This window comes from Bufo bufo, chromosome 4, assembly GCF_905171765.1.
Source record: "Bufo bufo chromosome 4, aBufBuf1.1, whole genome shotgun sequence".
NCBI classification, from domain to species: Eukaryota; Metazoa; Chordata; class Amphibia; order Anura; family Bufonidae; genus Bufo; species Bufo bufo.
The window spans coordinates 200,053,687-200,077,835 of NC_053392.1; positions in this window are offsets into that span (position 1 = coordinate 200,053,687).

The following is a 24,149-nucleotide window of genomic DNA, read 5'->3' on the forward strand; positions in this document are numbered from 1 at the left end:
AAGGAGACGCAGTACAAACTGCTAATGCACTGGTACCATACCCCTGCACTCCTACATTCCATAAACCCCACTGTTCCGTCTGTCTGCTGGTGGTGCTTGAACAACATGGGTACTTTGTATCGTATTTTCTGGACGTGCCCCAGTATCATCCCATTTTGGCGGGAGGTAAGGGACGTGGCTCATTCCCTTTTTGGATCCCCTGTGCCGCTTGACCCAAAGGTCTACTTACTTATCCTGCCACCTCCGAGGTTGAACAAGCACTCCTCCAGGCTGTTTCTCTCAGTATATACTGCAGCCAAATCCTTGATCGCTAAATCCTGGAAGCAGACTACCCCTTCCACTAAGTCCATGCTTATGGCCAGGGTCCATGACTTCAGGTTCATGGAATGTCTCACGGCGTCCCTTAACAACACAGTGGAACAATTCCAAACAATATGTCTACCCTGGGATACATACCTGGTATCCCACTAATGGTCTCCCCTCCCACCCTACCATCCCTACTTTTACTCCCCCCCCTTAGCTGTTCCTTTCCTTTCGTGTCTTGTCAGTCATCTTATCCCTAGTCCTGAGTTTTACGTGCTACATCTTTAAATATAATTATGGGACCTGTACTACTACACGCGATGTTCATTGTGCATGTTCCTATTTTGATGGTCTGCCAAATGACTCTGTATAAGCTATGTCGTACCATTTCATGGTTTTCCCTTTTCTTCCTTTCTGTATTATTGAAAATTTGCACGCTATGTGCTAATAAAAATCTACAGTATAAAAAATTTTTAATAAAAAAGTTTAGAGAAGGTCACATTAAGTTCACCTGTAAAGGTTAGAGTGCATTTTAGGTTCATGCTGAAATTTCACCCACAAGTCAATAATCTAAAAATTTTAGAGTAGTGTATGAGGCTGACTTCCACATGAAGATTAACAATGGAAGTGGTAAAAAGCTATGAGATCACAATTTTTTTTGTGTGTGTGTGCACGCAATAGACATACTCCAACAATTGTATTATTAATCCTAAAATTGCTTCAGTCATCACCAAAAGAGATGTCGCGAACATAAAATTTTCCGTTCACGAACGGCGAACGCGAATTTCCGCAAATGTTCGCGAACTGGCGAACCGGGCGAACCGGCGAACCGGGCGAAGACTTCAATAGGCAAGCAAATTTTAAAACCCACAGGGACTCTTTCTGGCCACAATAGTGATGTAAAAGTTGTTTCAAGGGGACTAACACCTGGACTGTGGCATGCCGGAGGGGGATCCATGGCAAAACTCCCATGGAAAATTACGTAGTTGACGCAGAGTCGGGTTTTAATCCATAAAGGGCATAAATCACCTAACATTCCTAAATTCTTTGGAATAACGTGCTTTAAAACATCCAGTGTGTGTATACGATCAGGTAGTGTAACGGTTACGCCCGCTTCACAGTGACAGACCAAACTCTGACAGACCAAACTCCCCGTTTAACGCACCGCAAACAACCGCAAACAACCGCAAACAGTCCATTTGCACAACCGCAAACTCCCCATTTGCACAAGGTTGGATACCAAGATAGCCATGTCCCGTTCCTTGTCTTCACTGACGTCATTGAAGGTCTCTTCCTCTACCCAGCCACGTACAACACCAAGGGTCCCCAAAAGGTGACAACAAGCCCCCTGGGACGCCTGCTGTGGTTGGTCTTCCACCTCCTCAAAGCTACCTTCCTCCTCTGACTCCTCTTCTTCAGACTCCTCTCTCTGCGTTGCCGCAGGTCCAGCAATTGACGATGACAAGGCTGCTTCTGGTGGTGATGGTGACCACAACTCTTCCTCTTCATGCTCATCTACGGCCTGATCCAGCACTCTTTGCAGGGCACGCTCCAGAAAAAACGCATATGGGATGAGGTCGATGATGTTGCCTTGGGTTTGACTGACCAGGTTTGTCACCTCCGCAAAAGGACGCATGAGCCTACAGCCATTGTGCATGAGCGTTCAGTAGCGTGGCCAAAAAATATCCAGCTGTCCTCTTTTTTCTATTATTAAAAAAATCTGTTCTTACCAGTTTAATCTCTGTTCTGTCCTCTATCAGGAGCCGGTGTATGGAATAGATTTTAGGAACCAGGAGATGGAAAAAGATGGTTGGTCAGTCCTCTTACTTCCAATTTGGGGCACGGCGCGTGCGCCGTGCAATGTACTGTGCCACCCTATATGAGTGGTATGTTAAGTAGTACTATTCCTATCAGTTTAATCCCTGTTACGTCCCCTATCAGGGGCCGGTGTATGGAATAGATTTTAGGAACCTGGAGATGGAAAAAGATGGTTGGTCGGTCCTCTTACTTCCAATTTGGGGCACGGCGCGTGCGCCGTGCAATGTACTGTGCCACCCTATATGAGTGGTATGTTAAGTAGTACTATTCCTATCAGTTTAATCCCTGTTACGTCCCTATCAGGGGCCGGTGTATGGAATAGATTTTAGGAACCTGGAGATGGAAAAAGATGGTTGGTCGGTCCTCTTACTTCCAATTTGGGGCACGGCGCGTGCGCCGTGCAATGTACTGTGCCACCCTATATGAGTGGTGTGTTAAGTAGTACTATTCTTATCAGTTTAATCCCTGTTACGTCCCCTATCAGGGGCCGGTGTATGGAATAGATTTTAGGAACCTGGAGATGGAAAAAGATGGTTGGTCGGTCCTCTTACTTCCAATTTGGGGCACGGCGCGTGCGCCGTGCAATGTACTGTGCCACCCTATATGAGTGGTATGTTAAGTAGTACTATTCCTATCAGTTTAATCCCTGTTACGTCCCTATCAGGGGCCGGTGTATGGAATAGATTTTAGGAACCTGGAGATGGAAAAAGATGGTTGGTCGGTCCTCTTACTTCCAATTTGGGGCACGGCGCGTGCGCCGTGCAATGTACTGTGCCACCCTATATGAGTGGTGTGTTAAGTAGTACTATTCTTATCAGTTTAATCCCTGTTACGTCCCCTATCAGGGGACGTGTATCGAATAGATTTTAGACAACCGCAAAGAGTTGTTAATAGTTGACACACTCATGACATAAATTTTATTCCTCTATGCGTCAATCTTGGTGTAGTGATGACTGTGCTCGTGCGCACGTTTGGGAGATTGCAGGCGATGGCGGTTTTTCAAAGCCTATGGTCGTGCTGAGGTAGTTCAGTGACAGTTAAGTGACCCAGAAAACAATGATTCTGCAGTGTGGGCCCATTGTTGGCCTAGTAGGCTTTAATGATCACCTTAGATGATCACAAAGAAAATTTATGTTTTTTCTATGCAAAATTATCCAGCCGATCGCTTTTGGTCTGTTCACAATGAAGCAACGACCTTATCATCTGGGGTGTGCCAACATTGCCAACACACTCATAGAGGTGATCGCTTCATTGTGATACGCAAGACCCTTCACCACAACAAGGTAACGATCACGGAGGGGAATTGACACATGTATGTGCCTTTTTTTTGTTTTGTTTTTGCAGCCACAGTGCAGCACCAGAGGCCAGAAAAATTAGGTATTGTTGCAGCCGGCCGGAAAAATTTATGTTTTCCAGGCAGAAAGTGCATTAAAACATTGCGGCTTGAACCCTAGTTGTGGCGGAAAAGTCACGCAAGTCACCCGGCATGGAGAGATTAAATACAGCAGCGTGTGGACCATTTTTAGCCCAAGGCATCTCATCAGGCCTTTTTTAGTCAAATGCATCCCCCACTGTCAGTCCCTTCGGGATCCATGCCTCATTCATCTTAATAAAGGTGAGGTAATCTAGACTTTTTTGACCTAGGCGACTTCTCTTCTCAGTGACAATACCTCCTGCTGCGCTGAAGGTCCTTTCTGACAGGACACTTGAAGCGGGGCAGGCCAGAAGTTCTATCGCAAATTGGGATAGCTCAGGCCAAAAGTAGTCAAGGCGTTCATCGCTCCTCAGAGTGTCGATATCTGCAGTTAAGGCGAGGTAGTCTGCTACCTGTCGGTCGAGTCGTTCTCTGAGGGTGGACCCCGAAGGGCTGTGGCGATGCGTTGGACTTAAAAAGCTCAGGACGGCAATACAGATGCCTGTGCTGCGGCAGAGGAGGGAGAGGTGTGTCCCCTCCTGTTCCTCTGATAGGCTGCCGGCTTAGTGCTGGCAGCCTATCAGAGGCCGGTGCAGGCGGCGCGATGACGTCATCGCGTCGCCTGAGCCGTATAGCGAGGGACACAGACGGAAGAGGCGGCCTGCATCGCATCGCATTGCTGGAGGTAAGTATAAGTGTATTATTTTTTTTTATTTTTTTATAAAGGTACAATACTGGGCTGGCACATGATAAGGGGGGCTACTGGCTGGCACATAAGGGGGGCTACTGGGCTGGCACATAAGGGGGGACTACTGGGCTGGCACATGATAAGGGGGGCTACTGGGCTGGCACATGATAAGGGGGGACTACTGGGCTGGCACATGATAAGGGGGGACTACTGGGCTGGCACATGATAAGGGGGGGACTACTGGGCTGGCACATGATAAGGGGGGCTACTGGCACATGATATGGGGGGCTACTGGCACATGATATGGGGGGCTACTGGCACATGATATGGGGGGCTACTGGCACATGATATGGGGGCACTCTGGCTACTGGCACATGATATGGGGGCACTCTGGCTACTGGCACATGATAATGGGGGGGATCTGGCTACTGGCACATGATAATGGGGGGGGATCTGGCTACTGGCACATGATATGGGGGGGGGGGCTCTGGCTACTGGCACATGATAAGGGGGGGGCTCTGGCTACTGGCACATGATATGGGGGGCTACTGGCACATGATAAGGGGGGCTACTGGCACATGATAAGGGGGGCTACTGGCACATGATAAGGGGGCTACTGGCACATGATAAGGGGGTCTACTGGCACATGATAAGGGGGGCTACTGGGCTGGCACATAAGGGGGGCTACTGGGCTGGCACATAAGGGGGGACTACTGGGCTGGCACATGATAAGGGGGGCTACTGGGCTGGCACATGATAAGGGGGGACTACTGGGCTGGCACATGATAAGGGGGGACTACTGGCTGGCACATGATAAGGGGGACTACTGGGCTGGCACATGATAAGGGGGGCTACTGGCACATGATATGGGGGGGCTACTGGCACATGATATGGGGGCACTCTGGCTACTGGCACATGATATGGGGGCACTCTGGCTACTGGCACATGATAATGGGGGGGATCTGGCTACTGGCACATGATATGGGGGGGGGCTCTGGCTACTGGCACATGATAAAGGGGGGGGCTCTGGCTACTGGCACATGATATGGGGGGCTACTGGCACATGATAAGGGGGGGCTACTGGCACATGATAAGGGGGGCTACTGGCACATGATAAGGGGGTCTACTGGCACATGATAAGGGGGGCTACTGGCACATAGGGGGGGCTACTGGCACATAAGGGGGGCTACTGCACATGATATGGGGGGCTCTGGCTACTGGCACATGATATGGGGGGGCTCTGGCTACTGGCACATGACATTTATTTTGACTTGTCAAAGCCGTTGACTAAGTTATTGTCAAAGCAAATTGGTGGGGCTGAAGTTGGGGGCTGAAGTTGTTGCCATAGAAACATTGTAAAGGGGAGGAGTTAGTAAGATAACCACGCCCATGTGGGGGCGCCAGAAATATTTCTGCACCCAGGCGCCTGTGACCCTAGATCGGCCCTGCCTCCATCAACAACACGTCTGTAAAGCGTCCCTGTCCTTGCCGGCGTGGTCGTGGTAGGGAGGAGGATTACTTTCACCTCTTCCCCTGTTAGATTCCTGTTGTGCTGTGACATCACCCTTATACGCTGTGTAAAGCATACTTTTTAATTGTTTGGAACTGCTGCATCCTTTCCGACTTCCGTAATTCGGTACCATTTCAGCCACTTCTGCTTATACCGGGGGTCTAGTAGCATGGCCACCCAGTACAGGTTGTTCTCCTTCAGCCTTTTTATACAAGGGTCCCTCAACAGGCATGACAGCATGAAAGACCCCATTTTCACAAGGTTGGATCCTCACTGATCTCATTGAAGGTCTGTTCTTCCCCCCAGCCACGTACACCACGGGTACCAGATAGGTGACAACGAGCACCCTGGGATGCCTGCTGTGGTTGGTCTTCCTCCTCCTCAAAGCCACATTCCTCCTCTGACTTCTCTTCCTCAGACTCCTCTTCCAGCGTTGCCGCAGGTCCAGCAAGCGATGATGATAAGGCTGTTTCTGGTGGTGATGGTGACCACAACTCTTCCTCTTCATGCTCATCTACGGCCTGATCCAGCACTCTTCGCAGGGCACGCTCCAGGAAGAAAACAAATGATGTCGCTGATGGTGCCTTCTGTGGCGACTGACTAGTTTGTCACCTCCTCAAAAGGACGCATGAGCCTACAGGCATTGCGCATGAGCGTCCAGTAACGTGGCAAAAAAATACCCAGCTCTGCAGAGGCTGTCCTAGCACCCCGGTCATACAAATACTCGTTGACTGATTTTTCTTGTTGGAGGCAGGGCGGTCGAACATTAGGAGTGTTGAATTCCAACATGTCGGGCTGTCGCAAATCAAGCACCTCACTGGCATGTTGTTTCGCCGCTGAGTATCGTAAAAGTGCGCCATGGCCGTGTAGGAACGCCTGAAATGGCCACACACTCTTCCTGGCCTGCTTGAGGACGTCCTGTAAGCCTGGGTACTTATGCACAAATCGTTGTACGATCAGATTCAACACATGTGCCATGCACGGGCACATGTGTCAACTTGCCCAAATTCAATGCCGCCAACAAATTGGCTTCCGTTGTCACACACCACTTTGCCAATCTCCAGTTGGTGCGGGGTTAGCCACTGATCCACCTGTGCGTTCAGGGCGGACAGGAGTGCTGGTCCGGTGTGACTCTCTGCTTTCAGGCAAGTCAACCCCAAGACGGCGTGACACTGTCATATCTGGGATGTGGAATAGCCCCTGGGGAGCTGGGGGGGTGCAGTTGATGTGGAGCAAGACGCAGCAGCAGAAGAGGACTCAGCCGAGGAGGTTAGCGAAGAGGATGGAGTAGGAGGAGTAGAGGAGGTGGCAGCAGGCCTGCCTGCAAGTCGTGGCGGTGTAACCAACTCCTCTGCAGAGCCACGCATTCCATGCTTGGCAGCCGTCAGCAGGTTTACCCAATGCGCAGTGTACGTGATATACCTGCCCTGACCGTGCTTTGAAGACCAGGTATCAGTGGTCAGATGGACCCTTGCCCCAACACTGTGTGCCAGACATGCCATGATTTCCTTTTCCACAATAGAGCACAGGTTTGGGATTGCATTTTGTGAAAAAAAAAATTCGGCCGGGTACCTTCCACTGCGGTGTCCCAATAGCTAACAAATTTTTTGAAGGCCTCAGACTCCACCAGCTTGTATGGTAAAAGCTGGCGGGCTAAGAGTTCTGACAAGCCAGCTGTCAGACTCCGGGCAAGGGGGTGACTCTGTGACATTGGCTTCTTACGCTCAAACATTTCCTTGACAGACACCTGACTGTGGGCAGGAACTGCTGAAGGTGAGAGGCGGAGTGGCGGGTAGTTGAGAGGGGGCAAGGAGGACAGCAGTGGTTGACGTGGCTGAAGATGCTGGACCAGGAGGAGGATGGTGGCTTTGAGTTTCTGTGCTGCTTGTACTCATCATGTGTTGATCCCATAGGCGTTTGTGATGTGAGATCATGTGCCTTCGCAAAGCAGTTGTACCTAGGTGGGTGTTGGACATCCCACGACTCAGTTTCTTTTGGCACAGGTTGCAAATGGCATCGCTGTTATCAGAGGCAGACACACAAAAAAAAATGCCACACTGCTGAGCTTTTCAATGACGGCATTCTGGTGGTGGCAACAGCATGCGTTGATTGGCGTGCTGTCTGGCTGACCCCGGGTGCCGATACATGCTGTCTGACTGTGCCACTAGCTCCTTGTGAAGACCTCCCCCTGCTTCCAACTCGTCTCCTCCTCCTCTCTGTCTCTCCATCTGAACTTTCCCCCTGTTCTTCTTCTCTTTGAGCGGGCACCCACGTGACATCCACGGACACATCGTCATCATCAACCGCTTCACTTGTATCTGACAACTCAGGCAAAGGAAGGCAGCAGCGGGTACAACATCATCATCATCACACCGTACGTCCATGTGTGTAATGCTGCATGACTGAGACATATCCCTGTTATCTACATCCTCTGGCAATAATGGTTTGTGCATCACTCATTTCTTTCCAACTGATGTGTAAATAACTCTCTGACAGATCAAGTGAAGCGGCTGTGGTGCTATGTTGGTGTGGCGGCGGGCGGGCGAGTGGTAACTTGAGAGGTGCCCGAAGCTGAGCTGGAGGAGGATGGTGCGTCAAGGTTCCGAGCGGGAAGCTGTAGAAGAGTGGGTGTCCTGTGTAAGCCAGTCAACTATGTCCTCAGAACTTTTCGAGTTCAGGGTACGTGGCCTCTGAACACTGGGTATTATTCTAGGGCCAAAGGAAATCACAGCACCACGACCACGACGACCCCTGCGGGGTGGCCTGCCTCTGCCTGTCATTTTTTTTTAGATTAGTGGTACTATGCCACCCGATATGAGTGGTGGGCAGTGGGCACAGTACAGTCTGTGGGCCTGACACTCACTGGCAGGCAACTGCAATTATATTACAGAGAAAAAATGAAATGACTTTTTTATCTGCAAGGTACTGTGCCACCCGATATGAGTGGTGGGCACTGGCAGTGGGCACAGTACAGTCAGTGGGCCTGACACTCAATGGCAAGCAACTGCAATTATATTACAGAGAAAAAATTAAATGACTTTTTTATCTGCAAGGTACTGTGCCACCTGATATGAGTGGTGGGCAGTGGGCACAGTACAGTCTGTGGGCCTGACACTCTACGGGGCAGGCAACTGCAATTATATTAGCAGAGAAAATATTAAATGACTTTTTTATCTGCAAGGTACTGTGCCACCCATATGAGTGGTGGGGCACTAGCAGTGGGCACAGTACAGTCAGTGGGCCTGACACACACTGGCAGGCAACTGCAATTATATACAGAGAAAAAATGTAATACATTTTTTATCTGCAAGGTACTGTGCCACCCGATATGAGTGGTGGGCAGTGGGCACAGTACAGTCTGTGGGCCTGACACTCACTGGCAGGCAACTGCAATTATATTACAGAGAAAAAATGAAATTACTTTTTTATCTGAAAGGTACTGTGCCACCCGATATGAGTGGTGGGCACTGGCAGTGGGCACAGTACAGTCAGTGGGCCTGACACACACTGGCAGGCAACTGCAATTATATTACAGATAAAAAATTAAATGACTTTTTTATCTGCAAGGTACTGTGCAACCCGATATGAGTGGTGGGGCAGTGGGCACAGTATAGTCTGTGGGCCTGACACTCACTGGCAGGCAACTGAAATTATATTACAGAGAAAAAATTAAATGACTTTTTTATCTGCAAGGTACTGTGCCACCCGATATGAGTGGTGGGCACTGGCAGTGGCACAGTAACAGTCAGTGGGGCCTGACACACACTGGCAGCAACTGGCAATTATATTACAGAGAAAAAATAAATGACTTTTTTATCTGCAAGGTACTGTGCCACCCGATATGAGTGGTGTGGCACGACAGTACAGTCAGTGGGCCTGTGGCCTCTCTCACACACAATATATATATATATTTGTAACCCTTGACTCCAAACAGTGCGACGTCAAGGGTCTTATGTGAGGTACAAAAGTGCTCAGTGTATCAAGGGTTAAAACTTACTTACTAAAGATGCAGCTGCATCATATCAAATTAAAATAGTAGGAGCCTACCATCCACGGATCCGCCAGTGCTGGCATCCCCCTCTTTGCACTGCGCATGCGCCGGGCCAGACGTTCCTCCCCCACCTCCCAGCGCTGCTACGCAACCATGCGCGCTCCCTGGACCGCAACGTCACTCAGTGGAGTGCATCATGCGCGCAGCAGCGGAGGGAGGAGGGCAAGGTCATGTGACACGGTCACAGTCACACCGCATCGGGCGGGCATGTCAGTGACCATGGTAACCTGGTGTCACGGGGTTCCGAAGGTGCACTCGGTCCCCCATTTCCCGCAGACCTGTTGCTTAGCTTTGGGAATGAGGATTTGTGCTTGACCTCATTCCCAGGGAGGCTTTACTAGCTGGGTGGCTCCCTGCTCCTAGTCTGCCTTGAGCGCCCGAGCTGATCACTCGGTGCTCGACTGGTTGGTCTGTCGGTCATGGTGACGCTGCCACGTCACATGACCCTCACTTCCCCACTATAAATACAGGCAGCCTGCTGGCTACAGGTTGCCTGTTAATTTCTAGGTTCCTGGGCTATTTGTTGGACTACTGAATACTTACCTGATCCTGTTCCCTGACGATCCTTTGCCTGCTCCTCCGTGTACTGCGCATCCATCCTGGTATTGTGACCTCGGCTCCCACTTGGACTACTTCTCTTAGGACTCCTCTTGTAGCTTCGCTACTCTCCTGGTATTTGACCCCAGCTTCTCTCTGACCATTCTTTGTTTAAATCCGGTGACTGCGTAGCTCTCTTGGTTCTGACCCGGTCCGCTCATGTTCCGTATTTTGTCTTGTCTGTCTTCCCTGAACATATTCTAAGTTAGGGACTGCCGTCCAGTTGTCCCCTGTCATCAGGACTCGTGAGGCAAGTAGGCAGGGCCAGGGGTGAGGGTGGAGCGAAGTGGTCACTACCCTTCCCCCTGTGTGTGTGTGGACGTGACCGTTACAGATTAACAGGCCCAACAACCACTGTATCATGAATCCTCTTACTACCCTGACTGACCATGTCTCTAACTTGACACAGATGGTGCAGGAGCTAGGAGAGAAACTCCGTTCTTTTGAGTTAGGGCAAGGTTCTTCCACTCCTCTGCCCTCCAGTCCACATTTTGAACCCCAGATCAAGCTCCCAGAACCCTTTTCTGGAGACCGGAAGAGGTTTTTTCTCCTTTAAGGAGAGTTGCAAACTCTACTTCCGTTTGCGCCCCGTGTCCTCCGGTCCCGAGAGCCAACGCGTGGGGATTATCATTTCTCTACTACAGGGTGATCCCCAGGACTGGGCATTCTCGTTACCTCCTGGGGCCAGTTGTCTGACTTCTGTGGAGGGTTCTTTTCAGGCCCTGGGTACCCTCTATGACGAACCAGACAGGGCCCTGGTAGCCGAGACGGCTCTTAGGGCACTGGTTCAGGGCCATCTCCCTGCTGATGAGTATTGCACCCAATTCAGACGGTGGTGTGTCCCCTCTGGATGGAATGAACCAGCCCTGAAGAGTCAGTTTAGGTCTGGTCTGTCTGATAATTTAAAAGATCTATTAGTCAGTTATCAAGTTCCAGAGACCTTAGAGGAGATGATGACCCTAGTTGTCCGACTTGACCGACGAGTTAGAGAGAGACGACAAGAACGACAGTTCTGTTCTCAGATGGTGGTCCAGCCAGAGGCCTTTTCCAGGGACAACACTGAGGTCTCCACCGAGGAACCCATGCAGGTTGGCATGACCCGGGGTAATCTTCATCGCAGACGCGGAGAGTGCTTCTACTGTGGAGATCCTGGCCATTGGATCAACAAGTGTCCTAAGAGGGTCCTCTCTGACAAGTCTCCTAAGGCAAGACAACCTAAAGACCAGGTACACCCTGATTTTTCTAAATATAAGCTTTTGGTACCCATAACAATTTCTCTGGGGGTTAATAAGTGGCCGGGTAAGGCCTTTATTGATTCCGGTTCAGCGGCCAGCTTTATTGACTTAGAATTTGCTAGTAAATTGGGTATTCCAATGTTGCTTTACCTACACCTATCCATGTCATGGCTATTGATGCTACTCCCCTGATTGGTGGTACGGTGAGGTCATGTACCTCTGAAATTTCTCTGACCGTTGGTGTGTGCCACTCTGAGAGATGTTCTCTTTTTGTCTTGGAGAACCTACCGGTTGAGGTGGTACTAGGGTTGCCTTGGCTCCGTTTACATAACCCCACAATTGATTGGTTCAAAGGAGAGTTGGTGAAATGGGGACCTAAGTGTGACTCATGCATGTCTGTGGTCCAGGCTGGGGTTTCAGTAAGGTCTAATACATTACCTTCAGTTATTAAAGAATATTCTGATGTATTCTCATCCCGTATTTCAGAGGTTCTACCCCCACATAGACCTTATGATTGTGCCATAGAGCTAATAGAGGGTGCCGAATTTCCTAAAGGGGCGAATTTATAATCTTTCAGGGCCCGAACGCAAGGCTATGGAAGATTATATTAAGGAGAGCCTTGCTAAAGGGCATATTAGACCTTCAGTCTCTCCTATGGGAGCAGGGTTTTTCTTTGTTAAAAAGAAGGATGGTGGTCTTAGGCCTTGTATTGATTACCGGAGATTAAATAAGATCACTGTCCAAAATAGATACTCTCTCCCATTGATTCCGGATTTATTTAACCAGGTTCTGGGGGCAACCTGGTTTTCCAAGATTGACGTGAAAGGGGCATACAATCTAATCCGAATCAAGGAGGGAGACGAATGGAAGACAGCATTCAATACTCCGTTAGGCCCTGAATATCAGGTGATGCCTTTTGGACTCAGCAATGCCCCAGCTGTGTTCCAAAACTTAATGAACGATATTCTTAGAGAGTTCTTAGGTAAATTTATTATTGTCTATCTTGACGACATTTTGATATTCTTTCCTGATTTCGAATCTCATGTGTCTCATGTCAAACAAGTATTAGAGGTGTTGAGGGAGAACCAGCTATCCGCTAAGCAAGAGAAATGTGTCTTTGGTGTACAGGAGATACTGTTTTTAGGGCATGTTTTGACTCCTCACACCTTTAAGATGGATCCTAGTAAGGTTTTAGCAATTAAGGAATGGGTAAGGCCTTCATCCTTAAAGGCTTTACAACGTTTTTTGGGTTTCGCTAATTACTATCGTAAATTTATCATGAGTTTTTCTTTAATTGCTAAGCCATTGACCGACCTTACTAAGAAAGTGGCGGATTTGGAGAATTGGTCTATCAAGGCCATCTCTTCATTTGAAACCTTAAAAAAGGCATTTAGTAGTGCTCCCATTCTGATCCAGCCGAACCAGGAGAGACCCTTTATTGTGGAGGTGGATACGTCCGAGGACGGCGCAGAAGCAGTCCTTTCACAAGGTCCTGCTAGCCTCACTAACCTGAGACTGTGTGCCTTCTTCTCCAGGAAATTCTCTCCCACGGAGAGAAACTACGACATAGGGAATAGGGAGCTGCTGGCTATTAAATGGGCATTTGAGGAGTGGAGGCATTTTTTTGGAGGGGGCAAGGCATCGAGTAACTGTTGTCACTGATCATAAAAACCTAATGTTTCTCCAGTCGGCTAAGAGGTTGAATCCCCGACAAGCCCGATGGGCTCTGTTTTATACCCGTTTTGATTTCTCCATTACGTTCAGGCCGGGAAGTAAAAATATGAAGGCAGACGCATTATCTTGGAGCTTCCATGCCTTCCAACCCACTGAGACGCCGCCTGAATCCATCCTACCAGCAAACATCTTCTTAGCGGCTCTAACCCAGGATATCTCGGCTCGCATTAAGGCTGAACAACATCTGTCACCGGCATCCACCCCAACAGTTTCCAGCTGTTGGGGGAGTGTCACGATTCTGCCTTTTGTGGACATCCGGGTTTTGAGGGCACTAAGGATCTAATTTCTAGATCTTATTGGTGGCCCACTCTGACCAGGGATGTCAAGTCCTACGTGTCAGCCTGTGAGGTTTGTGCCAGGTCTAAGACACCTAGGACTCGCCCTGCTGGTAACCTATGACCCCTACCCATTCCCAGTAGACCCTGGTCCCATATCTCAATGGACTTTATAACTGACCTACCGCTGGCGGAGGGTAAGACTGTGGTTTGTGTAGTAGTCAATAGGTTTAGCAAGATGGTTCATTTCATTCCCCTGTCTAAACTCCCAAATGCTGAAATCCTGGCGTCTATTTTTGTGAGAGAGATTGTTTGTTTACATGGCATCCCGGAAAATATTGTTTCTGACAGGGGTGTGCAGTTTGTGTCCAAATTCTGGAGGGCCTTCTGTCAAAGATGTAAAATTTCATTGTCTTTTTCTTCCGCCTACCATCCTGAGAGTAATGGGCAGACTGAACGCCTTAATCAGTCTGTGGAACAATTCTTGAGGTTGTATGCTGCTGATGACCAGCAATTATGGGTCAAATTCCTTCCGTTGGCTGAATTTGCTTTGAATAACCGTGTCAATTCTTCTGCTGGGGTCTCCCCTTTCTTTTGTAACCATGGTTTTCATCCCCGTTTTCATTCTGGGTTGTCCGTCTCCTCCTCTAACCCTGAAGCGGATAAACTCTCCTCCGAACTGTGCACAGTTTGGGCCCGGGTTCAATCGAACCTAGAAAAGGCTAAAAATTCTCAAAAACTCAAGGCCGATAGGAGACGTTCAAGGAGGGTGAACTTTCAGGTTGGGGATAAAGTATGGTTGTCCTCCAAGAATCTATCTCTCAAGGTAGCTTCTAGAAAGTTTGCTCCTCGTTTTATTGGACCATATAAGATCACGGAAGTGATTAACCCGGTATCTTTTAGGTTGGAGCTGCCCGAGTCATTCCACATTCATAATTGTGTTCCATAAATCTCTACTTAAAAAGTATTTTCAACCGTAGTACCATCGAAAGCCTCTCCTCCGTCCGGTTCTTGTTAATGATTGCTGTCGAGTATGTGGTGTCTAAGATAGTGGATGTCAGGAAGGTGCGTAATTCCTTGCAGTACCTGATTCACTGGAAGGGGTATGGTCTTGAAGAGAGATCTTGGGTACCTGCCAGGGGAGGTTCATGCTCCTAGACTTGTTCGTAAATTTCATTAGAACACCCTGAAAAGCCATCGCCTGAAGTCTTGGGTCCGGTGGCCCCTCGTAAAAGGGGGGGTACTGTCACGGGGTTCCGAAGTGGCACTCAGTCCCCCATTGCCCGCAACCTGTTGCTTAGCTTTGGGAATGAGGATCATGTGTTTGACCTCATTCCCAGGGCGGCTTTACTAGCTGGGTGGCTCCCTGCTCCTAGTCTGCCTTGAGCGCCGAGCTGATCACTCGGTGCTCGACTGGTTGGTCTGTCGGTCATGTGACGACGCGGCCACGTCACATGACCCTCACTCCCCACTATAAATACAGGCAACCTGCTGGCCACAGGTTGCCTGTTAATTTCTAGGTTCCTGGCTGTTTGTTGGACTACTGAAGACTTACCTGATCCTGTTCCCTGACGATCCTTTGCCTGCTCCTCCTGTACTGCGCATCCGTCCTGGTATTGTGACCTCGGCTCCCACCTGACTACTCTCTTAGGACTCCTCTTGTACTTCTCTGCTCTCCTGGTATTTGACCCCGGCTTCTCCTGACCATTCTTTGCTTAATCCTTTGTACTGTGTAGCTCTCTTGGTTTTGACCCGGTCCATTTATGTTCCGTATTTTGTCTTGTCTGCACATATCCTAAGTTAGGGACTATCGTCCAGTTGTCCCCTGTCATCAGGACTCGTGAGGCAAGTAGGCAGGGCCAGGGGTGAGGGTGGAGCGCAGTGGTCACTATCCTTCCCCCTGTGTGTGTGTGGACGTGACCGTTACAGCAGCTACCAGATAGCAGGTGTTATCAAGAAACACTGGTCGATACTGAATAGCAATTTTGGTAATGTTAAAGAATTTGCTGTACCCCCCCTCATGTCATATAGGAGAACTGACAGTCTTCGGAACAAATTGGTCAGAGCAGAGGTAGCTGGAGACAGGGCCTCCGTTCAGACCTATATCGGTCGCAAAAAGTATGGATGTTATCCATGCTTGAATTGCAGCTATATGCTTAAAGGGAAGAAATTTATGCACCCGATATTGAATATTCAGTTTGAAATACGACACTTCCTTACATGTGATAGTTCATTTGTCGTCTACCTTTTGTCCTGCCCCTGCAATCTTTTATATGTGGGGGAAACCATCTGTGATGTCAAGACGAGAATGAACTATCATAGGTATTCCATTCGTCAAAAACGGAGGGATCTCCCTGTGCCCAAGCACTTTGTAGAAGCTTAAGTTTAGAGTGATTGATCACATTCCTCCACTTAAAAGGGGAGGCAACAGGGAGCGATTATTAAAGCAGCGTGAGATAATGTGGATCCATCGGTTACGTACATTGAAGCCTGATGGCCTTAATGCAGAATGTAGATGGGAATTGTGTGGATAGAGTGTGCGGTTGGCTCATCGAACATGGGGGCTCTGAACTGTCTTGTCTGGTGTGGGGGATGTATAACAGTGCTAATTTTGAACCAACTGTATTTTTTTACAATTTTGATATATATCTCTCGCTTTTTTCAGAGTTTTGGACAAGCTTAAGGACCCTTTGTCTACTGTAGTGAGCAAGGCCACTGGTGGATGCGCTGAGCCCGCTGGTGTGGCAGTGACTTTTGCATGAAGATCAGGTGGACCCCTGCGGGTGTCTTCTGGGACATGTCACATGGTGCATGATGTGAATATGGATATAATCTACATAACTCTTGTGTCGTTTCGATGGTGGCTATGAATGCTTTGATACTGGCCATAAGCCTTGATGCTAGTCAGCATGAGTTTAGCACACCATGGATAGGTGTATGTAGATGGGAAGGGTTTATCCCATTGGAGCTGCACCAGCTTGGTTTCGCGGTGTGGGGGAGGACCGAGGGTGATGCTTTAGCTTCGCCTGTGGCTGTTATTGCTAACGCGGTGCCGAGCGTGTCATCCCTTGTCCCCCCCTTACACACTGAGGACAGTCATGTGTTGGATTACATGCACTATTTGACAGGTCCGGATGCCCCCGCTATTGTCCGTACCGGGATATTATCCCAGGTTACCATGGTCACTGACATCCCCCCCCCCCCCCCCGATGCGGTGTGACTGCGACCGTGTCACATGACCTTGCCCTCCTCCCTCCGCTGCTGCGCGCACGATACGCTCCACTGAGTGACGTTAGCGGTGCCAGGGAGCGTACGTGGTTGCGTAGCGGCGCCGGGAGGTGGGGGAGGAACTCTGCATTGGCCATGCGCATGCTAAAGAGGGGATCGCCAGCACTTGGCGGACATTGGCGGATCCGTGGATGGTAGGCTCTACTATTTTAAATTTGATATGATGCAGCTGCATCTTAAGTAAGTAAGTTTTAAACCCTTGATACAACTGAGCACTTTTGTACCTCACATAAGAACCTTGACGCGGCACTGTGGAAGCAAGGTAACAAGTTTGTGGTATATGAAACTAGATCTTGTAGCTGTATAACCACTGAACAGGATGACGCACTGATAATATGGTTTTACAGTGTTTCATATTTGACATGTATAGATGTAACACAGTATGTATTAGACACAGAGTGTGCAATGTGATGTTTTTGTTGAAGATCATGTGACTTTATTGCTAACATGTGGATTCACTAATTGTACTGAATGTGGATTGATTTGTGGTATATATACCCAGTAGTAAGCACTGTTGATAGCTTGGACAAAGGCCTCATTAAGCAGGCCGAAACGTTGCTGGGAATAAAGTTTTGGGGGGTCTTCACCCTGTCACCAAAACCTGGAAGTGCTGCCTCGTTTATTTGAAAAGTACGTATGTAGAGATGAGCATTTTCACAATAAAAATCACTCATTGCTCGTGGCCCTTTCACTTACCCCCCTCTTGCCCCTACCTGGTGCTGCCTGAGGTTATCGCCTCACCTGGCCTCATTGGTGGTGCACCCCTGGATATGATCTATTGTGAATAGAATAGATTTGCAAATCATTGTATTCTGTTTTTGTTTACATTTATTTACATTTTACATAGCATCCCGACTTTTTGGGAATTGGGGTTGAGGTTGTCACATATATACAGTTACATTATCAATGTAAATATACAATGTATTTTAATTAAACTCCCTTAATATGACCAGTCTGATATTTATGTACAAATATCGGGCCTTCTCTCTAGACTAGAGCAGGGGTTCTCAACCTCTTCTGGTCTGAGGGACACATTATTAGACTGAATCAATCCCATGGACCCCAATAAACATAAAGGGTTCTTACCTTCTGAGTACTTTCTGGCATATTTAAAGCCTGTTAAGTGCCTGTTCCACTTCCAAGACTCGCACCTCTCAGGAGAATGGGATTCCCATTCTCCTTTATTTGCAATCTAGAAAGGAAGGGGCCATGCATGCATATCTGGTTCTCTTCCTTTCTAGTTTTTACTAGAAAGGAAGAGAACTACCCCCATAATCTACAATGAAGATAACCACACTCATGCATCTCCACCATATCTACTCCTTTCTGGTGAGTCATATGGGTCAGGAGCCCCCATTCTGGCAATATATGGTGTTCCAAAGATGACCACACAGTGCACTGTTAGTGCTTACTCATCCCTGTTACTGCACTACACACCTCTATTCTCTGACAAGGGAAACACGTGAGCAGCTACCAGACACAGACAAACATGTCAGAGATCATGAGGGCAGAGTCCTGACCAAGTTTTCACCCCCAGTAGAAGAGGGGATAATCCGAACTGGGCCCCTTCTTGCCCTGGGCCCCATAGCAGTCGCATGGTCTGCCACTATGGTAGTTACACCCCTGGTTGTGCACCTCTGCTATAGAGCATACAGCAGTGCAGTACATTAGTACTGTTTATATATGAAACTTTGTAATATATCTTAGGGCAACTTTTCAACTTCCTCCCTTTTCAAGAATGAAGAAAGTGGGGAGGAACCATAATCTCTCTGCCATTGCCTGCCATTGCGAGAGGTGAAGGGGATGTAGTAGGTTATGTTACATGGGATTATAAATCATACCCAACCCTATAACCAAATACCCAATAGTTTAATCAATACAAAAAACACGTGGACACCTTAATGGGTGGAATAAATGAGGCCACGGCCATCTTTATTAAAGATTAGCTTAAAGTTAATTAACAATAAATAATCATAAAAATAAATCATCAATGAATTAACTCATCATCAATATCTTATTAACAAACCAATAATTAGACCAGCCATAAGCTCGGCCTAAACTACTGACTCAACTTGTCCGCTTACCTTATCATTGAGCGACTTTTACCCACCTTCTAATAAAGCAGCCGTGACAAAAATAAAAAAGGGGGAAGGGCGGGCGGGGGCAGCAATCTTTCCACGGGTACTCGTCTGGCAGCACACGGCTGGCAGACACCGCTTCCTATAACCCTAGCCTGGTCCCAGCCCAAAACTCCCACCCAATCCTATACCTGTTGCTGGGCATCCCTACTCCATTCTGCCCGGCAACGGGATTCCATAGGTCCCTCCCTGACCCAATCAATGACCTCTGCCACTCTGCCCAGTAACCTTCCTGTTTTTAGCCCCGAACCTCACTTTCTTGGCGGGAAAATTCCCGCCAAAACTTCTAAATGTAAAAACGCTGGGATGATTATAATCCCATGAGGATCCCTCCATAATTCTTTTCGGGATCCTGACATTCTCTCCGCCACTGCCTGAAGGTGAAACTAGTGAAGTCAGATGTGAAAAGGAAGTGGGGAGGTCATCTTACAGTCTCATTGCCACCAGCAGGAGGTGAAACTCATACTGTGAGAGGTGAAGGGAAAGTGGGGAGGCCATGTATAGTCCCTCTGCCACCACCTGTAGTGAGACTCATGCTGTGAGAGGTAAAGGGGAAGTAGCAGGAAGAAGGAGGGAGATATCTGATTGGATAGAACTCATATCACAAATCTGACACAAAGAGCTCGTCCACTCAGAAAAGTTAGTGTAGGTCACGTTTACACTGTAGTGTAAATTTCCCACTGAAAATCTGTGCATATTGGAAGAATGCTGTCATCTAGTAGTGAAATCTGCATGTTAATATATATTTAAATAGGAATTTCAGGGCACATTTATTAAGACCGGCGTTTTAGACACTGGTCTTAATAACCCCTATACCTGGCGGTGGATCCACCGGAATTATGAAGAAGCGCCGACATCTACATAACTTCTGCGGATCCTCTGTCACTTCTAAATGTAAGACCGCTTCCTAGCTGTCTTACATTTAGACCATTTTCTACGCCTAAAACTGGCGTAGAAAATGGTAAATTTTTACCGTCCATGCCACGACCCCTTTTTTAGACCTGGCGTGAGAATGGAGAAGTTGCAGATTGTGGCGCAAAGGTTCTGCACCAGAAATACGCCTAATTTAGGCGTATTTCTGTTTGATAAATGACCTCCTTTAGGTGTAAACATAATGCTTGGTATATGAGACAGAAGAGCTGGGGAAGGTGTGCTTTCTATAATTATGTGGATAGAGATTTTGTTCCTCCAGCAACTGAGTGACTGATTGTACAAGAATAGTTGCTGGTTTCGGTCACTTTTCTCTTCTGGTAATTATTACCGTACTGCAGTGGTAAAACAACATACTGTATACAGGGAGTGCAGAATTATTAGGCAAGTTGTATTTTTGAGGATTAATTTTATTATTGAACACACAACCATGTTCTCAATTAACCCAAAAAACTCATTAATATCAAAGCTGAATATTTTTGGAAGTAGTTTTTAGTTTGTTTTTAGTTTTATGCTATTTTAGGGGGATATCTGTGTGTGCAGGTGACTATTACTGTGCATAATTATTAGCAACTGTTAGAACAAAAAACAAATATATACCCATTTCATATTATTTATTTTTACCAGTGAAACCAATATAACATCTCAACATGCACAAAATATACATTTACATGACATTTCAAAACAAAACAAAAACAAATCAGTGACCAATATAGCCACCTTTCTTTGCAAGGACACTCAAAAGCCTGCCATCCATGGATTCTGTCAGTGTTTTGATCTGTTCACCATCAACATTGCGTGCAGCAGCAACCACAGCCTCCCAGACACTGTTCAGAGAGGTGTACTGTTTTCCCTCCTTGTAAATCTCACATTTGATGATGGACCACAGGTTCTCAATGGGGTTCAGATCAGGTGAACAAGGAGGCCATGTCATTAGATTTTCTTCTTTTATACCCTTTCTTGCCAGCCACGCTGTGGAGTACTTGGACGCGTGTGATGGAGCATTGTCCTGCATGAAAATCATGTTTTTCTTGAAGGATGCAGACTTCTTCCTGTACCACTGCTTGAAGAAGGTGTCTTCCAGAAACTGGCAGTAGGACTGGGAGTTGAGCTTGACTCCATCCTCAACCCGAAAAGGCCCCACAAGCTCATCTTTGATGATACCAGCCCAAACCAGTACTCCACCTCCACCTTGCTGGCGTCTGAGTCGGACTGGAGCTCTCTGCCCTTTACCAATCCAGCCACGGGCCCATCCATCTGGCCCATCAAGACTCACTCTCATTTCATCAGTCCATAAAACCTTAGAAAAATCAGTCTTGAGATATTTCTTGGCCCAGTCTTGACGTTTCAGCTTGTGTGTCTTGTTCAGTGGTGGTCGTCTTTCAGCCTTTCTTACCTTGGCCATGTCTCTGAGTATTGCACACCTTGTGCTTTTGGGCACTCCAGTGATGTTGCAGCTCTGAAATATGGCCAAACTGGTGGCAAGTGGCATCTTGGCAGCTGCACGCTTGACTTTTCTCAGTTCATGGGCAGTTATTTTGCGCCTTGGTTTTTCCACACGCTTCTTGCGACCCTGTTGACTATTTTGAATGAAACGCTTGATTGTTCGATGATCACGCTTCAGAAGCTTTGCAATTTTAAGAGTGCTGCATCCCTCTGCAAGATATCTCACTATTTTTGACTTTTCTGAGCCTGCCAAGTCCTTCTTTTGACCCATTTTGCCAAAGGAAAGGAAGTTGCCTAATAATTATGCACACCTAATATAGGGTGTTGATGTCATTAGACCACACCCCTTCTCATTACAGAGATGCACATCACCTAATATGCTTAATTGGTAGTAGGCTTTCGAGCCTATACAGCTTGGAGTAAGACAACATGCATAAAGAGGATGATGTGGTCAAAATACTCATTTGCCTAATAATTCTGCACGCAGTGTATACTGCATGGGAAACTGGAGGAGGATTCAGTGTCAGAGATATGATCAGGAATGACTGTGCCATAGAAGATTTATGGGGGTTGCATCAATTAGGGTGGCTTCTGGTCTGCTCTCTATAATGTAGTTGAGCTATTTGCATTACTACAGTTCACAGAACCTTACATTGCTAGATATAACAGATGATTGTTGATAAGGAAGCGTTCCTTCCCGGCAAGCACCTGCAATCAATGAAGAAGACATCTCCTCCACAGTATGGGGAGGAGCGATTGCTAATGCTAATGCCATCACTCATCCCCATACAGAATCATTGCTTGCCAGCAGCAGTTCATGATTAGACAAAATTATCTGCTGCTGGCAAACAATGATTTAGGTGACCGAACAAACTATCATATTACCCGATAAACAAGCGTTTTGGTCATTCACCGGGTAATCAGCAGCACCTTTACATCGGCAGAGTCTTCCTATGAACGCACGTTAGCGATTATCTGATGCTGGGCCAGTGTAAAAGGGCCTTTAGTACAATGGAAAGCACAAATGGTTATGACCTCGGAACTTCCTACTTGGTAACAGCGAGATTTTTGCTGACCAGTTGCTCGAAATTGATAATATAACCTTATAAAACCATCATTAAAAGCATGTCTTTGTCTATATGCAAGTGTATATAAGCAAATATACAAGTCTCTCACCATTTGGATGATACACATCAGTCCCAGAGAGTCACACGCCATTTGCTTTTGAGGCTTCAGCGCTCCCTCTCATACAGAGCGTCTCGTGACTCTCTATTCCTCCTCTTTAGCATCCAGAAGATTGAATAAGACGCGTGCTTCCCTAAGGCTATATTACAGCAGCCGTTGGGGAGATCATTGCTGACAAGCATTTTCTATTAAGCACTTGTCAGCGATGATCTGGCAGTGTAATTGGTAACGGGGTTCCGAAGGTGCACTCGGTCCCCCATTAACCGGCGCAGACCTGTTGCTTAGCTTTGGGAATGTGGATCTGTGTTTGACCTCATTCCAGGGCGGCTTTACTGCTGGGTGGCTCCCTGCTCTAAGGTCTGCCTTGAGCGCCGAGCTGATCACTCGGTGCTCAACTGGTTGGTCTGACGGTCATGTGACGTCTGGCCACGTCACATGACCGCTCAGGCACTCACCGACCCACTATAAATACAGGCAGCCTGTTAATTTCTAGGTTCCTGGCTATTGTTGGACTACTGATTACTCACCTGATTCCGTTCCCTGACGATCCCTTTGCCTGATCCTCCTGTACTGCGCATTCGCCCTGGTATTGTGACCTCGGCTCCCAACTAACTACTCTCTTAGGACTCCTCTGGTACTTCTCTGCTCTCCTGGTATTTGACCCCGGCTTCTACTGACTATTCTTTGCTTAACCCTTTGTACTGCGTAGCTCTCTTGGTTCTGACCCGGTCTGTTCATGTTCCGTATTTTGTCTTGTCTGTCTTCCCTGCACGTATCCTAAGTTAGGGACTGTCGTCCAGTTGTCCCCTGTCATCAGGATTCGTGAGGCAAGTAGGCAGGGCCAGGGGTGAGGGTGGAGCGCAGTGGTCACTAACCCTCCCCCTGTGTGTGTGTGGACGTGACCGTTACAGTAATACTGCCGCCGATTACCCGATGAACAAGCAAACAAGCAAGTTTTCTTGTTCATCGGGCAATCGCAATCTTTCAGCAGGTTTAAAAATCATTGCTTGCCAGCGGCAGATCGTGCTGTCTAATCACAGTCTGCTGCCAGCAAACGATGATTCAAGTCAGTATGGGGACAAACGATGGCATTAGCTATAACTCCTCCCCATACTGTGGAGGAGATCTCTGCATGTAATAACAGAGGTTTCTTCCGCTGACGAGCAGGCGATTGTTGGGAAGGAGCGCTTCCCTCCCCAACAATCACCTGCATAATCTGCTAATGTAATACAACCCTTACTGTCTTCACTATGGATGTCACACAGGATTAAAGGGGTTCTCCGAGCAGGAAGAGAGAAGGAAGTGTTAAGGGGGTGGGACACTGTGGAGGTCAATGTTAAGGGGGCGGGGTGCTGTGGAGGTCATAGTTAAGGGGTGAGGTGCTATGCAGGTCACTGTTAAGGGGGCATGGTTCTGTGGAGGTGACTGTTAAGGTTACATTAAAGGGGGCTGAGTGATGATGAGGTCACTGTTAAGGGGATGTAGTGCTGTGGAGCTCATTGTTATAGGGCAAGGTGCTGTGGAGGTCACTGTTAAG